Source organism: Scylla paramamosain, chromosome 25 (genome assembly GCF_035594125.1).
Source record: "Scylla paramamosain isolate STU-SP2022 chromosome 25, ASM3559412v1, whole genome shotgun sequence".
NCBI lineage: Eukaryota > Metazoa > Arthropoda > Malacostraca > Decapoda > Portunidae > Scylla > Scylla paramamosain.
In genome coordinates, this window is record NC_087175.1 from 2,922,501 (window position 1) to 2,937,500 (window position 15,000).

Sequence of the window (15,000 nt, forward strand, 5' to 3'; positions counted from 1 at the left end):
TTTGGGAAGAGAAACGAGGAACACACACACACATACACACACACACACACACACACACACACTCAAAGAGAGAGAGAGAGAGAGAGAGAGAGAGAGAGAGAGAGAGAGAGAGAGAGAGATTTGAATATGAAAAGTAGTGTTTGTCGTCGTCGTCGTAGTAGTAGTAGTAGTAGTAGTAGTTGTTGTTGTTGTTGTAGTTGTTTGTTGTTGTTATTGTTGTTGTTGTTGTTGTTGTTGTTGTTGTTGTTGCTGTTGTTGTTGCTGCTGTGTGCTTCACTTTCACTTAACATGTAGCACTCAAAATTTATCATAAACAGCACTGCAGCGTATGCATACGTGATGCACACACACACACACACACACACACACACACACACACACACACACACACACACACACAAAAGGATATTACTTCTACTACCACCACTACTACTACTACTACTACTACTACTACTACTACTACTACTACTACTACTACTACTACTACTACTGCTGCTGCTGCTGCTACTACTGCTACTACAACAAGAGATCGAGAACCCAGAGAAAAAAATTTGCTTCTCTCCTTCCTTTTTTTTTTCCTCTTTCTCTCTCTCTCTCTCCTTCTTTCCCTCCCTCCTCCCCTCCTCTCCTTCCCTTCCCTCCCTCCCTCTTTCCTCTTTCCACTTTTGCCATTGTCTCGTCGCAGAAGAAGGAAGGAAGAAAGAAAGAAAGAAACAGGTAGAGGAGGAGGAGGAGGAGGAGGAGGAGGAGGAGGAGGAGGAGGAGGAGGAGGAGGAGGAGGAGGAGGAGGAAAAACAGAACAGTAAAGAAAGTGAAGGAGAAAGTGATTTTTGATTAGGTGTTTTTTTCTCTTTTCTTTCTTTTTCTTTTTTCTTTTTTTCTGTGTATCTCTCTCTCTCTCTCTCTCTCTCTCTCTCTCTCTCTCTCTCTCTCTCTCTCTCTCTCTCTCTCTCTCTCTCTCTCTCTCTCTCTCTCTCTCTCTCTCTCTCTCTCTCTCTCTCTCACGACCTCCTTTCACCACCACCATCACCATAACAACAACAATAACAACAACAACAACAACAACAACAATAAACATCCTACTTCTTTTTCCTTTCTTTCTTTTCTTTTCTTTCTCTTCTTTCTTCTCTTTCTTTTTGTTATTTTTTTCTGTTTTCCTCGCTTTTTTTCAAGTTTGATCTTATTTCTTCTTCGTCTTTTTTGTTCTCCTCCTCCTCCTCCTCCTCCTCCTCCTCCTCCTCCTCCTCCTCCTCCTCCTCCTCCTCTTCCTCTTCCTCTTCTTTTCTTTCTTTTTTCCTTTTTTTTCTCTGTCGAAGTTTCCTAATGTATTGGACAAAGGGGGGGGGGAGAGAGAGAGAGAGAGAGAGAGAGAGAGAGAGAGAGAGAGAGAGAGAGAGAGAGAGAGAGAGAGAGGATAATATTAGAATACACATACTCATATATATTCAACACTGAGAACCAGATTGCCCTCTCTCTCTCTCTCTCTCTCTCTCTCTCTCTCTCTCTCTCTCTCTCTCTCTCTCTCTCTCTCTCTCTCTCTCTCTCCGAAAACTTCTATCTCCATACGAATAGAAATAATAATAATAATAATAATGATAATAATAATAATAATAGTTATAAGAAGAAGAAGAAAAGATGATAATGATGATGATGATGATGATGATGTTAATAATGATAATAATAATAATAATAATAATAATAATAATAATAATAATAATAATAATAATAATAATAATAATGATATAAAGAAGAAGGAGGAGACGTATTAGTAATAATGATAATAATAATAATAATAATAATAATAATAATAATAATAAAAATATATTGATAATAATAATGAGAGCAAGACCAAAATGAAGAACAAGAAAAGTAAAAATAATAACAATAATAACAATAATAATAATAATAATAATAATAATAATAATAATAACCACCGACTTCGACTTTTTTTTCAGTTTTCCTTTTTTTCCCCAAGTTAATTATTTCCGGAATATTAATTGGGCTTAATTTTTGGGCCATTCCGTTTTCTTTTAAGAGGTTTTGGGGGGAGTAAATATATTCCGATCTTTATTTTGTTATTAAGCTTAAGTTTATAAAGTACTGAATTAACTTAGGCGTTCTGGTGACTCTTCATCATCATTATTATTATTATTATTATTATTATTATTATTATTATTATTATTATTATTATAGCCTGTATTAATTTATTTGTATGGTTGTTTGTTTATTTGTTTATTTATTTATTTATTTTCATTTTTTTTTTTTTTTTTGTTTTCTTCAGATTTTTCTCTTTAGATTTTTTATTTTTTGTTATTTTCTTTTTTGTTATTTATTTTAGTATTGTTACATTATTATTTTTTCTTGTTTTCTTAAGGTTTTTTATTCATTTTTTTCAGTATTCTATTGCTTTTCTTATTTATCTATTTATTTATTTTTTGTTTTGTTTTCTTGGTGTCTTCATTTTCTTCATCCTTCGTTGGTCTCTCTCTCTCTCTCTCTCTCTCTCTCTCTCTCTCTCTCTCTCTCTCTCTCTCTCTCTCTCTCTCTCTCTCTCTCTCTCTCTCTCTCTCATTTCATCTTGTTTGTTTTTTGTTAGTTTCTTCATTAATCTTGTTTTTTTATCGTTTCTTAGTTTTGTTGTTTTACTCTTTCTTTGTTTTTTTTATTTTCGTTATCCTTATTTATTTTTTTCGCTTTATTCCTTATTTTGTTGTTTTCTGTTATCATTTTTCATCAGTGTACTCCTTTTCCTTCTTCCTTCTTTCTCTTGCGTCTTTCCATCTTTCTTTATCCCTCTATTCGTAAAGCTCTTCCTTCCATGTCTTTTTATTATCCTTTATTCCTTTCTCCTCTCCATTCGCGTTCTCTTAACACCGTCTTTCTTTTTCCTTTATTATTGCCTTCTCTTCTTATTCCCATATTCGTAAACATCTATTTCTCCTTTTCCCAATAAAACCTCTTATCAAATTTTCTTCCAATTTTCTCTTCCATTTTCTTTCTGTTCCTTTTATTTATTTTTTTTTTTTCTTCATAAGCTATTTGTTTCGCATTTCCGGTTTTCCTCTGTGTTCTTGTTATTGTATTTCCTTTTTTTTTTTCCTCCTCTCTTTTTCTTCCACTAGTTTCTTTTCATGTTAAAAATTAAGCCAGTTTCTTCCGCATCTTCTTTTACTCTCTCATTTCTTCTATCTCCTTCTTTCGTTAAGTTTTTATTTATTTATTTTCAGGTGTTATTACTCTATTTGTTTTTTTTTATTACTTTATTCCTTCATTCGTTATCATTTTTTCTCTTATATTCTGAAAATTTTGTTATTTTTTTCCCTTTTATGTCTTTTTCCCCGAATTCTTTCATTTTCTTCTTTCGTAAACAGTTCTCTTCACCTCTTATCTCTCTCTCTCTCTCTCTCTCTCTCTCTCTCTCTCTCTCTCTCTCTCTCTCTCTCTCTCTCTCTCTCTCTCTCTCTACAATTTTGCAGAAGTTATTTATTTTATGTAATATTTTTCTCTATCTTTTTTCTATATTTTCTTGCGGAAGAGAAATAGAGGTAAACTTTCCTCCTCCTCCTCCTCCTCCTCCTCCTCCTCCTCCTCCTCCTCCTCTTCCTCCTCCTCCTTCTCTTCTTTGTCCCTCCAACTTAAAAAAAAAAAGGATAAAGAAATAAGATAAAGAAAAATAAAGAAAAATAAAGAAAATGCAGAGAGAGAGAGAGAGAGAGAGAGAGAGAGAGAGAGAGAGAGAGAGAGAGAGAGAGAGAATTATTGAAGTAGATTAAGTGAGAGATTAATTGATGCAGGAAGTGTGTGTGTGTGTGTGTGTGTGTGTGTGTGTGTGTGTGTGTGTGTGTGTGTGTGTGTGTGTGTGTGTGTGTGTGTGTGCGTTTGTGTGCACGTTTATCATTATCAAATCGAAGTGTGAGAAAGTGTAATATCCTCTCTCTCTCTCTCTCTCTCTCTCTCTCTCTCTCTCTCTCTCTCTCTCTCTCTCTCTCTCTCTCTCTCTCTCTCTCTCTCTCTCTCTCTCTCTCTCTCTCTCTCTGAAATATGTATTGATGTGGCATGTCCCTTTCATGTCCTGATAAGAGAGAGAGAGAGAGAGAGAGAGAGAGAGAGAGAGAGAAATGTCAGCTGTCTATATATTTTCTTTCTCTGTGGCTTTCTTTCTTTCATCACTGTTCTCATCTGTGTGTGTGCGTGTGTGTGTGTCTGTGTGTGTGTGTGTGTGTGTGTGTGTGTGTGTGTGTGTGTGTGTGTGTGTGTGTGTGTGTGTGTGTGTGTGTGTGTTTCTCTGCCTTCCCTCTTGAGAAATACGAATTGTTAGCCTTCGTTAGTTAAGAGGAAGAGGAAGAGGAGGAGGAAGACGAAGAGGAGGAGGAAGACGAAGAGGAGGAGGAAGATGAAGAGGAGGAGGAGGAGGAGGAGGAGGAGGAGGAGGACAAAAATAGAGTGAGTGAATTATTATGGTGGTGTTTCATTTGTGCAACGCCACTTAGCTTGATTGTGGCGGTGAGAGAGAGAGAGAGAGAGAGAGAGAGAGAGAGAGAGAGAGAGAGAGAGAGAGAGAGAGAGAGAGAGAGGCTGTACGTTTCTAAAGATGTAGCAAGGGTGTTTACATGTAAGCCCTTAGAGAGAGAGAGAGAGAGAGAGAGAGAGAGAGAGAGAGAGAGAGAGAGAGAGAGAGAGAGAGAGAGAGAGAGAGAGAGAGAGAGAGAGAGAATCTAAACCATAAAAATAACAACAAACAAACAAACAAACAAACAACATATCAATCCATCACCGAACCAACCCACAAACAAAACAAACAAAAACATAAACAAACAAACAAACAAACAAACAAACAAACATTCTCCTACCCCCCACCCCCCACATCCCTCATTAATAAACATAATAAGGTCCATAACAGGTGAAAATAACAGGCAACACAATAACAAACAAATGAACAACAAGTACTGCATGGGTAGTGGTGAAGTTACTAATGAACTGAAAGGGAAGTGAACAGGTGGTGGTGGTGGTGGTGGTGGTGGTGGTGGTGGTGGTGGTGGTGGTGGTGGTGGTGGTGGTGGTGGTGTGGGGAAAATATTGAGACGTGATGGGGGTTGGGATGGGAGAGAGAGAGAGAGAGAGAGAGAGACCTACTTACACACACACACACACACACACACACACACACACACACACACACACACACACACACACACACACACACACACACACACACACACACACACACACACACACACACACTAACAAACAGGTTGACAAATCAGCAAACAGAAAGACAGACAAACAGACAGACAGACAGACAGGCACACAGACAGACAGACAAACAGACAGACAGACTAAAACTAAACGCAAAAAGAGGATTAAAAAAAACAACAGATACAAGAGAGAGAGAGAGAGAGAGAGAGAGAGAGAGAGAGAGAGAGAGAGAGAGAGAGAGAGAGAGGCCAAGCACACACACCGCCTCCATTTGATAAGTAATTAACCACACGCACAATAATTAACTGGCAATTAGAGGTGATAATTTCAGTGAAAGCTCTATTCATGCTCTCTCTCTCTCTCTCTCTCTCTCTCTCTCTCTCTCTCTCTCTCTCTCTCTCTCTCTCTCTCTCTCTCTCTCTCTCTCTCTCTCTCTCTCTCTCTCTCTCTCTCTCTCTCTCTCTCTCTCTTACTCTTAAATCAAGCGACAGTCAACAAACTAAATGGGGGAAGGGAGAGAGAGAGAGAGAGAGAGAGAGAGAGAGAGAGAGAGAGAGAGAGAGAGAGAGAGAGAGAGAGAGAGAGAGAGAGAGAGAGGCTGGGATTGGAGGGGAATGAATGGAAAGGGAGAAGGGGAGAGATGAGTGAATGGTAAGGGAGGAGGAGGAGGAAGAGGAGGGGAAGAGGAGGGAGAGGGAAGAGAGTAAATTGGCTTTTGAATGGGGTATGTTATGAGACAGTTCAGAGGTAGAGAAAGGTAGGGGGAGAGAGAGAGAGAGAGAGAGAGAGAGAGAGAGAGAGAGAGAGAGAGAGAGAGAGCTTTTGTAATCTTTATAAATGTGTTTGGTTTCGCATTTGTTAAAATTTTATTAGTCATTGTTATCAGATTCTCTCTCTCTCTCTCTCTCTCTCTCTCTCTCTCTCTCTCTCTCTCTCTCTCTCTCTCTCTCTCTCTTTAAAAGAAAAAAATGCGGTTTAATTCTACAGAAAAGAAGTAGAAAACGAGAAAAAATGTTCAAGAGAAGGATTTTTTTCACCTTTTTCATTTTGACTTTTGACGAACGAAGAAAACAAAAAGGAAAACGAAAAAAAAGGAAAAAACTGAATGGCAGAAGAGTCAAAGGGAGGCAAAAACAAGACGTTCTCCCTTTCATCTCGCATCTTATAATTTTCCTTCATCCTCTTCCCTTTACAGCGGGACTCGAACCCCGGCCCCGAGACCCTAGAGGCAAGGCGCTAACCGGAAAGCCAGAAGGGATAGACGAGGCTCGAGGTATGGATAGAGTGAAGGAAGGGTGGGTTTAGTTGTGAAAGTGAGTACAGGTCTGTGTTAGGGGCTGAGAAAGGTGGTGGTGGTGGTGGTGGTAGTAATAGTAGAAGTCTTGGTGGTGGTGGTGGTGGTTGCAGTGAGAGGAAGAGAAGGCAAGGAAACAGAGGAAAAAGAAAAGAAAAATGTATTAATGGAAATAATAGGATTACGAGGGATTACGAAGGATAACCCAACAACAACAGACTTTTAGATTCTTGGTAACTATTTCGAGCTAGCCACAGGGCAGAGAGGCAGGACAGCACAGCAGAAGGCTCCTCCCCACCCACCACTCCCCCATCCTGCGCCGGCACGGAATAGTTGGGAAGAGTACCGTGCGAAAAATTGCCATGGAATTTTCATAGGAAAGGATGAAAGGAAGTTTTGTTACTCACACCATGGTGCACACTCTATACACCTATCTGAAAAATGAACACATTAATAATTGTACGCCCAGTGTGACTACATTTAATATTTCACTGTGTGTAAAATAAAAGTGAGTTTAGTAAAACAGGAGTTGTAATTGTGTCTATATTTTATTCTGACAAGAAGAGAGCTTGCTGGGGATTTGCTTCCAAGTATTTGTCTGTTTTATTTCCTTTTTCCTTTTCAGCGCTTGACTGGAATATTATTAATTTCATATCTCGCGTGAACGTTATTGCTTCCGATGTGGAGAACTTTACTCTTTTGTATATTGAACTGTATGTACCGTTGTTCTGGTGAGCCGTAAGCTGTGTGACGCGCCCGTGCCGGCACTCTGTAGCATCACTGGCCTCATGCCCATCGCTGGCTCCCGCGTTGCATTCCACAGACTGTCACAGATGCTTGTAAATATTTATTCACAAAGGAAAATCTAGATATAATATTTTTACACCGCCAGCACTTTGATGAGTGTTGATACAGTTGTAGTAATAGCTTTGTTACAACGTGAACAGCAAACATTTTCTGCTTGGTTTGTCTCCCTGAGCGAAATAAATTAATGAAAGCAAACAACGTGCTGGTAGGTTGAGGTCATGCTGTAGTTCCTGCCGTTGTGATATTGACGTTATTTTACTTGTTACTGTGGTGTCGCCTGCGAATTTAGTTACTTCACAATTTATCCATCAGTATCACCCAAAAGTACCGGCCACAACACACAGCCTTGAGGAACGCCGCTGTTAACATTAAGGCAATCTCTTTTCCGCTTATTACTACTTGTTGTTTTCTGTCTGAGAGCCTCTGAGGTCCTCCCAGCCGACTCAAGGTGCTTCCAGCCATGCCGCGAGCTTTTCCTTCACTGATGCGTCTCCATGGGGAACAGTGACAAGTGCAGGAGGAAAAGGAGGAGGAAGAAGAAAATAAGATAGCAGGAGCAGGAGCAGGAGGAGGAGGAAGGTCGAATGGATAGATAAATAGATGAATTATTACTGTTTACCTTGCTTAAAGATACTGAAATATTAAGAGAAAGAGAGAGAGAGAGAGAGAGAGAGAGAGAGAGAGAGAGAGAATACCGATTCCTTTTACCTCCTTTTCTTCCCTCCTTCTTACACTTCCAAAACCACCACCACCACCACCACCACCACCACCACCATCCCCTCCTCCTCCTCCTCCTCCTCCTCCTCCTCCTCCTCCTCCTCCTCCTCCTCCTCCTCCTCACACTAAGCCAGGAATTTCAGGACTCCAAGTAGCCACGTGATTTCGCAAATACATTAGATTTTGAGGAGGAGGAGGAGGAGGAGGAGGAAGAGGAAGAAGTGGAAGAAGAGGAGTACGGAGAGGATTAGAATCAAGTGCGGGTAGCAACCTCCTCCTCCTCCTCCTCCTCCTCCTCCTCCTCCTCCTCCTCCTCCTCCTCCTCCTCCTCCTCCTCCTCCTCCTCTCCCTCTTCCTCCACCTTCTTTTCCTTGTATGCAAATTAAGTGCGGACTTCTCTCTCTCTCTCTCTCTCTCTCTCTCTCTCTCTCTCTCTCTCTCTCTCTCTCTCTCTCTCTCTCTCTCTCTCTCTCTCTCTCTCTAAGTGATAGAAAACGTGAGAGAGAGAGAGAGAGAGAGAGAGAGAGAGAGAGAGAGAGAGAGAGAGAGAGAGAGAGCGTATGGAATAGAAATGAAGAATAAGAAGGACATGAAGTTCTCCGAAAAATGAGAGAGAGAGAGAGAGAGAGAGAGAGAGAGAGAGAGAGAGAGAGAGAGAGAGAGAGAGAGAGAGAGAGAGTTTGGGAGTGAGAAAGAAGAACCCAAAGAAAAATATGTATAGAGTTTCAAACCCCGAGTATGTATGTATGTATGTATGTATGTATGTGTGTGTGTGTGTGTGTGTGTGTGTGAGCTCCCCCAGTCTAACCAGTACGTTGTATAATTAAGCATTTTAACCTTAATTAACAAAACTAATTGCAGTTTATACAAATTGAGGCCTTTCCCCCCTTCCCCCGCTTCCCCCTTCCCCTTCCCCATCTCTACCCATACCCCCCTTCCCCCACCTCCCACTTCCCTTCCTCCCTCTCCCCATCTCTTATCTTCCCTTTCTTTATCTCTCTCTCTCTCTCTCTCTCTCTCTCTCTCTCTCTCTCTCTCTCTCTCTCTCTCTCTCTCTCTCTCTCTCTCGTTCTATATCCTTCCTCTTCCTCCTTTCCCTCTCCCTTATTTTCTTCCCCCCTTCTCTTTCATCTCCCCTCTCATTCTTCCCCCTTCTCTCCCCTCCCTCCTTCCCTTCTGTCACATCCCCTCTCTTTCTCTTTTCCTTTGCCCTTTATTCCTTCCTCCATCTTTCCCTTCCCCTCTCTCTCTCCTCTCTCCCCCTCTCCCTTCCATACTGCCTTCCTTCCCCTTTCTATTATCCTCCTCTTCCTCTTCCTTACTCCCCACACTTAAGTTTTTTTTGGGGTGGAACAGTGAATAATGAAAAATGAATAAATGGGTGGATAAATATGTAGAAATGGTAGTGAAAATTGTCATATGGAAATAGAGAAATGGGATTATGTATATTTTTTTCGATTTTTTTTTTCGGTTTTTTATTTATTTTATTTATTTTTTTTTTTTGAGGGGGGAGAGGAGGAAGGAGAGAGGGGTGTTTTTTTTTTAATCTAGTTATTCGTTTAATTAACCATGTAATCGAAATTTTGACTCCTGATTAATTATAAGAGAGAGAGAGAGAGAGAGAGAGAGAGAGAGAGAGAGAGAGAGAGAGAGTGTGTGTGTGTGTGTGTGTGTTTAAGAATGATTTATGATGCACGAAGTAATATACATAAAACCATAAACACACACACACACACACACACACACACACACACACACACACACACACACACACACACACACACACACACACACACACACACACACACACACAGGCACGCACGCACGCACGCACAGGTTAAGCATCACCTCACCATTTTTTTCGCTCACATATTCCAAACCAAACCCAGTCATCCATCATTCTGTCCTATTCATTTTACCTATCCTCTCAACTCCTGTGTCCCTGTCTATCCATCTCCCTGTCTGTCTGTCTGTCTGTCTACGTGTCCATGTGCCCATCTGTTTATCTCGTGTCTGTCTGTATGTGTGTTTTATCTGTTTTTTTTTTTTTTTTTTTTTCATCCGTTCGTATTATTGTTTATTTCTCTTATTTTTGTTGGTTTGTTTATCTGTCTGTCTCTGTCTGTTTGTTTTTATTTACGTGTCTGTCTGTCTGTCTGTCTGTCTGTCTTTTGTTTGTCTTTTGTTTGTCTCTATCTATCTGTCTGTCTGTCTGTCTGTCTGTCTGTCTGTCTGTTTGTTTATCTGTTCATGCTATAACACATTCAGGAAAGATTAAAACTCTCTCTCTCTCTCTCTCTCTCTCTCTCTCTCTCTCTCTCTCTCTCTCTCTCTCTCTCTCTCTCTCTCTCTCTCTCTCTCTCTCTCTCTCTCTCTCTCTCTCTCTCTCTCTCTCACACACACACACACACACACACACACACACACACACACACACACACACACACACACACACACACACACACACACACACACACACACACACACACACACACACACACACACACACACACCACCACCACCACCACCACCACCACCACCATCAATACCATTAGCTCAGTTGTCACAATATAAGAGTCAGTTGCTTTTTTCTTTCCTTTTTTTTTTTGTTTTTACTTTTTAATCAATTAGCTTATGTATGTTAGGTGATTTTTTTCCCATATTTTTTCGCTCGCAGTGATGAATCCAATCAGACGAAATGAGGCGATTTTTTTTTCTTTTTCGTTTTCTTTTTTTTTTTCTTGAGCGGAGACTTTTGACACGAGAATGATGGATTATCCTTTTTATTTCCCCTTTCTTTCTTGGTTTATCTTTATTTCTTTCTTTCTTTCTTTTTATTTTGTTTACTCTTTTCCTTTCTTTATTTATGTATTTATTTATTTATGTTTTTTTTTCTCTTTCTCCCTCTCTGCCCTTCTGTTTGTCTCTCTGTCTCTCTGTCTTTCTTTTTTTCTTTTCTTTTTCCTTTTTTGGTCCTTCTTGCTTTTCTCTTCCTTCTTTTTTCTCTTTTTTTCTCTTCTTTTTGAACGAAAACTTTTGTCACGAATATTATGAATTTTCTTTCTTTCTTAATTTTAAACAAAACTTTTCTTTCTTTTCTTTTCTTTTCTTTTTATCATTCTTTTTTTCTTTCTTTGCTTATTTCTTTCTTTCCTTTCTTTTTCTTTTCCTTTCTTTTATCACTTTCATTTTTGGCTTCATTTCTGTTTTGTTTGTCTTTCTTTTCTTCTTTCTTTCTTCCTTGCTTTCTTTCTTTCTGTCTTTCTTTCCCTTTCTTTCTCTTATTCCTTTCATTGTTATGTCTTCCTTTCTGTGTATCTTCTTTTCTTTCTTTTTTCTTTCTTTCTTTTTTCCTTTCTTCCTTTCTTGCTTTTTTCCCCTTCTCTTTTTTAAACAAAGGCGTTTTACAAGAACATGATTAATTATCCTTCTTTCTTTATCTTTCTCTTTCTTTTCCTTCTCTTCCTCTTCCTTTCTTTCCTTTCCTTTTATTTCCTTTCCTCTCCTTTTCTTTCTTTCCTTCCTCTTGATTTGCGTGTGTGTGTGTGTGTGTGTGTGTGTGTGTGTGTGTGTGTGTGTGTGTGTGTGAAAACTAGAATACAATAAGAGAGAGAGAGAGAGAGAGAGAGAGAGAGAGAGAGAGAGAGAGAGAGAGAGAGAGAGAGAGAGAGAGAGAGAGTGGATTGATGGATATTGAGATTGAACGAAACTGTGTGAATTGTGAGTATTGGCTCTCTCTCTCTCTCTCTCTCTCTCTCTCTCTCTCTCTCTCTCTCTCTCTCTCTCTCTCTCTCTCTCTCTCTCTCTCTCTCTCTCTCTCTCTCTCTCTCCCTCCCAGAAAACAAAGACACGCTGCTAAATTTAAAGATAAAAAACTTAATTAGCTTCAGAAATTACTTCCTTTTTTTAAATTACTCGAATTAGCCGTTTTTTTTTTCTTTTTTTCTTTTGTTTTATTGCCGTCGTCCATTTCATTCAAGTCTCTCTCTCTCTCTCTCTCTCTCTCTCTCTCTCTCTCTCTCTCTCTCTCTCTCTCTCTCTCTCTCTCTCTCTCTCTCTCTCTCTCTCTCTCTCTCTCTCGGTAAATGGAGAATGGGCAAAATTAATAAATGAGTGAAAGGAAAGGGTGAAAAAAAAGGAAAATAGAGAAATAAAAAGAAATTATGATTAAAAGTACTTCGTTTTGTTTGTTTTCATTTTGTTGTATTGAATTTGTAGTTTTTTTTTCTTATTTTGTTATTATTGTATATATATATATCACATATTTTAATTTCCTTTCCTTTCATAGCATTCGTAATTTATTTTTTCTCCCTTTTTTCATTCGGCAACGTTTTTATAATGAATCATTCGTATTTTTCATCATTTTTTGTTCTCTTTGCTTTTTAGATTGCCAATATTGCATCGAATCTGTTTATATATTTATTAATTTGCCTCTTCATTCATTCATTCATTCAATAATTCATTCAGTCATTCAGTCATTCATTCATTCATTTAAGCTACACTCGTTCATTCACACATTAATTAATTCATTCTCTCTCTAGTTTCATGACTGTTTATTCAGTTTAAATCAGCCTCGTGCACGTGTGTGTGTGTGTGTGTGTGTGTGTGTGTGTGTGTGTGTGTGTGTGTGTGTGTGTGTGTGTGTGTGTGTGTGTGTGAATAGGCACACGTTTTCGCCAATAATAATATTAGGCATCCTGTTTCATCTTTCAGGTCACACACTTTCTCTCTCTCTCTCTCTCTCTCTCTCTCTCTCTCTCTCTCTCTCTCTCTCTCTCTCTCTCTCTCTCTCTCTCTCTCTCTCTCTCTCTCTCTCTGTATCTATTTTTTTTTTCCTTTTTTTCGGTTCCAAAAGATTAAGAATAAAACTCAAAATTTAGTCTCTTTTTCTTCCTTATCTTCATTTTCTTTTTCTTCTTTTTTTTTCCATCTGTCACTTATTTTTCTTTATTGCTTTGCTCAGCTTCCGCGTTTCCTACAAATTTCCTTTTATTTTTCCCCTGACATCGTTAATTTTATTCCTTCTCGGAAATATTAGACACGCACAGACACACACACACACACACACACACACACACACACACACACACACACACACACACACACACACACACACACACACACACACACACACACACACACACACACACACACACACACCTTCCTCTCTTCATTTACTTTATTTTCTCTTTTTTTCTCTCTAATTTGCTTAATCTCTTTCATTTCTATCTATCTCTATTTCATCTCCTACATTTATTCATCTCTCTTTTTTATTCCCCCTCTACCCACTCTCTCACTTTACTCATTTATCGCTCTCCTTTTTCGTTAAATGCGATGAAGAATTATTTACTTAAGTTATTTCATCTATTTTATTTCCTATTCGTCCTGTTTCTCTACTTTCGTTTCGTGTGTTTACTCATTTACTCTTTTCTCCTCCTTTATCCATTTTTTTCTTTTATATCCTGTTCGTAATGCGGTGAAGGGTTTTTTTTTTTTTTTTTTTTTTTTTTTCATCATTTCCTGTATTTTTTTCTTCCTTTCATTCACTCATCTCCTTTATTTAATCTCCCATTTTTAAACACTTACTTTTTTTCCACCTCTATTCAATAATATTCATTCCTTTTATAACCTTCAAAATCTGTTAAATGCAGCGGAAACCTTTTATTTTTTTTGTTATTTCCATTAATTTACTTTTTGTCACTGTATTCACGTCTACCCTTTTCTTTTTCCTCCCTTCACTGATTCATATTATTCACACATATATTTGTGACCTTTTAATTTCGTTAAATAAGACGAAATATCCTTTATTTACACTATTATCTCTATTTTTTTTATTTTTATTAATTCCTCTGACCTCTCTTGTCATATTTACGCATTTGTTCTCTTCCCTTTCTCTTCTAACTCATCAATCTTCCTTTTATAACATTCTAAGTTTAAATGTCTTTTGCGTTACATCTAATTTCTTTCCTTTATTCATTCATTACTTTCTCTCCTTTATTTTGCATCCTATATTTACACATTCGCTCTTTTTTTCCTTTTCTACTCACACATCTGTTTTCCTTCTATAACGTTCTAAATTCGATAAATGCGTAGAAAGCTTTTTACTTACGTTATTTCACCTATTTCAGTTCCTTCCTCAGTTTTCTCTCTTCTTACTTTTCATACTTACACATCTATTCTTCTCTCTTACGCTACTAAACACATACACTTTTCTTTTCCTTACACTCCAAGTTTCGTTAAATGTTTGTTATTTTCTCCGATTCACCTCTTCTAATTCCTCTGTTCACTCATCTCTATTTCATCCTATATATTTACACATTTCCCCCTTTTTTTCTTATCTTGTCTACTCACATTCACCTTCCTCTTTATGATCCTCTGAGCTCCAAAGTTCCTAAGTTCGAGGACGTGCACTCGCCCAAAAAGTTCCCTAATATCTTGTCACGATGGAGACGGAGATGATTCGTTCGCAATTCGGAACAGTTGGTGCCCCTGCAGTGATGGCGCACTGGAGAGCAATGTCGCCTGGATACGGTGCATGGCGTTCTATTAATCACGTGTGCCTGGGTGGATTGTGCCTTGAATACACTTCGCAGGCTTCCACGGTGAGTTGCTTCAAAAATCTTCGTTTATATGTAGGAATAAAAGAATAATGTTAATGATAATGGAAGCTGTAACGGGTCATCAGGCCTTCACGTGGCGGGAACCTATGGAACAGTGCTTATTTCCACCTATCTGTCATCCCCACCTATAAATTTATATGGAGTAAATTAAGATAATTAAATAAATAAGGGAAACTGCAAGAAATCTTTAGGCTTACACGTGGAATTAACCTTACGAAACATGCCTGGCTGTTTCCACCTGTTATCCTCCCCACCGATAAAATTTGTTTAGTGTTTTAATTCCCCTTATTGACTCAGCACTAGCAACATGATCACTGAGTCTGAGTCTGTTCATCCTTCACTCTGAGAACCGATTTCATTTTGTCT